This window comes from Triticum dicoccoides, chromosome 2B (genome assembly GCF_002162155.2).
Source record: "Triticum dicoccoides isolate Atlit2015 ecotype Zavitan chromosome 2B, WEW_v2.0, whole genome shotgun sequence".
Taxonomy (NCBI): domain Eukaryota; kingdom Viridiplantae; phylum Streptophyta; class Magnoliopsida; order Poales; family Poaceae; genus Triticum; species Triticum dicoccoides.
Genome location: NC_041383.1, coordinates 85000983 through 85004714, shown reverse-complemented (window position 1 = coordinate 85004714; position 3732 = coordinate 85000983). Strand labels below are relative to the sequence as shown.

Here is a 3732-nt window from a genome sequence, read left to right as displayed (position 1 = left end):
ACGAGATTACACTGCTAGGTGCTTCCTGAATAAATAATGGCACGAGCAAAGATTTGTGTATGCCTTTGCGTATAGCAACCAATACCACAATGCAAAAAGCAAGAGAGTATACAAATAAACAGCTGAGGTCTATTGATTCCACAAGGACCAACAATGCAAATAACCCTCCCAGCCACTATTGTTGTACATGCAGTGTACTGTACCGTTCAGGAAAAAAGAAGACACTACTTCCAAGTACATATAAACTCATTGTATTATGCACAAATCACTTACTTCAGAAGATATATACCGTGGTGCTACAGTTCAGCGCCTTGCACATGCATCTCATCAACAATTAGTTGGTCCTAAGCAGGAATTGATGACTGAGGATCTTACCGTACAGGGATAGATTGGATTGAAGCCTGAGTTTCCCCTCTCTCTAACATCTCTCTCTGTGCACCATCGGCAGTACGCCATGGATGGCTGAGCTACACGTCCGAGCTCTGTCCACCGCCGCCGTTGCCCAGAACCGACGCCGGCCGACTGGATCCACCCTGTTCCGGCCGGTTCCGGCCGCCCTGTCGCTAGAACCTCTTGTGTCGCCGTTACATCGCCACGAACCTGCTGCTGCCTCTGTTCTTCAGTAACGAGCAGAGCAGCTCGATCGCCTCGTGTTGACCATGCCTGGGCCAGCGTGCCTCCAGCTCTCCCCACCTGCAGGACGCTGCCCCGTGCCGTCTCCGTCTTCCTCTCGCCCTCGAGCTCCCACACATCTCTCCCTTCTCTGGCTAAATTCAAACAAGGTAAAATGTACCCTTTGTAAGCCACTGAACATTTGTAATTAATGTGAGGCCCAGATGTGCAGTTTCTTACTTTTTCTAATGATCACATCACCTTATCACATATATACCTCCGCTGTACACCCGCGCCAACTGAAACTTGACAGTAGCAAATTTTAAAATGTTAGAGAAGTAATCCAGACCAAAAGAACATGGTGAGCAAGTGAAAGCGTCAACATTGGTTAACCAAAATTTCCTCATATGCCAAACAAATATCCACCCTGTATTTCTAACATATCACATTGGAATATTTAGATGTATCAAGCAAATCAAGTTAGTCTAGTCTAGTGTCGGCAGTCAAGCTTCTGAGCAAATGCTGCCAGGCAGCCCAGCAGTACTAATCAGATGCAATAAGGGAAATTCAGTTAACTAATTGCTGAAACGAGAAGGATAAAACAGCAAGCTGTAAAATAAACAAGCAAGCTCTGAAATAAACGAGAAGGATATGATATGTATTGATCAAATGAGAAGCAAGCAAGAACGAGTGGGATTGGGAACAGCAACAAAAATTCAATATTCTGAACCTCACCATCCTTGAGTAAAGTTGGATCGGTATGGCTATTACACAACATGTAACAGGACCAACACCCACATCAGCTAACTTTCACATGGCACGAATTCAAGATCAATTCCCAATTCTCTCATAGAGCTGCAGCATAAACTACACAAGTAAGAATTTGACAATACTGACCTTGACATTCAGGGATGAACACTGCCACCGTCTGTGGCCGGCTGGTCGGTGTCGCGTTGCCTCGATAAGACTGCTCGTGAGTTGGGAGAGAGGCGGGGAGAAATTTTATTTGTCGTGGATGTGGTGGTGAGAACACAAAACAGCAGGGGCACACCAAGCACACGTGCACAGCAGCAGCAACCAGCAACATCCACACACGCACATTAGCAAGCAAGCACTGAGATCTGCCAAGGCCGTATGGGGCAACATAAGCGATACATGCTTGACCATACGTGCACGGGAGTAGTAGGCACTGTTTCAAATAGCCCGCTATAGCTCCGCTATAGCACGCTATAGCGTTTACAAAAAGTCTTGCGCTAAGAGACTTTGATCAAAACAAATGAACAAACATTTTAAATAGCGCGCTATAGCATTTGAAAGAGGTCCGGCGCTAAGATGCGGCGCTAAGATGCTTAGCGCGCTATTTAAAACTTTGGTAGTAGGTGGAGACGGCGGCCAGCGCGTGGCTCCCCAGGAAGAAGACCTTCTTCCGCCACAATGCCATCACCGCGCACGGGCGCCAGCATCCTCACGGCGGCACCCAGCCTCGACGACCCCTCTTGCTCTTCCTTCCGACATCATGGTGGTGGTGTCCGTGGAGGGCATCGGATGCCGGGTAGCAGCAGGGGAGCGGCGGCGGGTGAGAACCCTAGCTGGGTGAGGGGAAGAAATTGGGAGGGGCGTGGCCAGGGAAGGAACGCGATGGAGGCGATCTCGTACCTCGGCTCGGCAGCGATCCCGTACCTCGGCGGCGGCGGCGGAGGCGATGGAGGGGGTCGAGGGGAGTGGCCACCATGTAGCTGGACATCGGTGTTCCTCCTCGATTTGAAAGTACCCGAGCTCCTCCTCGATGCAGGGCACGCCCGTGCGCCGCTCCTCGTTGCCCACAACGCGGCCATGCCTTGCCTTGCCCCGGGGTTCAGGGGGGGCGGTGGCAGCCCACAAGTCGAAGGCCTCGGATCTCGGTAGAGGCAGCAGATGGGAGCGGAGGGGAACCAAATGGCGGCGGAGGAGGAAGCCCCGGGGTTTCGGTGCGGCGCCGTGTTTGGAGATCGATACGAGTGTTTTTTTGTGCCATGTTTACAAGAAAAAACCAGCGTGGAGGGTGTGATGGGACGAAAAAAAACCAACAAAAATGGTGGGACGAAAAAAACCAACGAAAATGGTGGGACGAAAAAAACCGGAAGACTATTCACCAACTGCTCCATTAGAAGTAGAGATACGGAGCTCTACGGTGAGTCAGTGACCGTATAATCACCACAACTCATATTCAATGACCATATTAAGCATATTTGAAGTTCAGTGACCGTATCGTGTTTTGATCTCAACTTCAGTGACCACGGATGTATTTATCTCTATGTTGTCACTAGCGGACAGTGAAAACCAAAGGCGGTACAGCCGAGCGCTGCGCTCCGGTGCCCTTGGGCGTTGTGTGGACTCGATCGGCGCGGCATGGCCACGTCATTCTCCTCAGTTACAGATCTCTGTGACCTGTGTTGGCCTCTTTACACCAAATATCTCCCAAATATCGTAGGGAAAGCGTGAGCAGGGGGGAAGAAACGAATAGCAAAGCAACCCTGTCTGTCTGTGACCACAAGTTGCTGATTATGATACAATAGTGCACCGGCAAAGTCGTAGTTAGTGCGCCGTTCGTTCGACGCCCATTTTCTTTCGAGATAAATACACCACTGGTCACTGGAGTTGAGGTTAAAGCACGATACGATCAATGAACTTCAAAATATGCTTAATACGGTCATGAAATACGAGTTGCGATGATTATGCCGTCACTGGTTTATCGTAGAGCTCTGTATTATATCTGCATGGACCTGGTTGACTAGTCAAATAGCTTTTTTGGGCATCCAGTGAAGGTCCCATCTGTCAGCTGTCGAAATAAACAAATAAAAGCAAAAAACTAAGCGTGCGGTGAAGATTCGAACCAGAGACCTGCCCGTCAAAGAACGCACGGGCTAACCAATTGGGAAAATACGTTTAGCTGCTGGATGCTCATGCATGCACCCACGGACCCACCTACACAATGCATGCATGCACACACATACTCGGATGCATGTGTTGCAACGCACCTACACGTTCATCGGGTGGCTAACCAAGTCACCCTAGTCTTCAGGAGCTGCAGCCCGCTTGTGCACTTCGTGAGCACGTCCCAGCCGCATGCATCGCTGGGCC

At 49.9% G+C, this 3732-nt stretch overlaps 1 long non-coding RNA gene across 1 annotated transcript; it reads right to left on the bottom strand.

The window, feature by feature from the left end:
* Positions 1-572: 572 nt before the first annotated feature.
* Positions 573-1723, bottom strand: LOC119367212. The gene is made up of 3 exons (XR_005176229.1): positions 1510-1723; positions 853-911; positions 573-767 (listed from the first exon to the last, which is right to left on the bottom strand). It is a non-coding gene; the product is annotated as an uncharacterized LOC119367212 (long non-coding RNA).
* Between the last annotated feature and the right edge of the window lie 2009 nt (positions 1724-3732).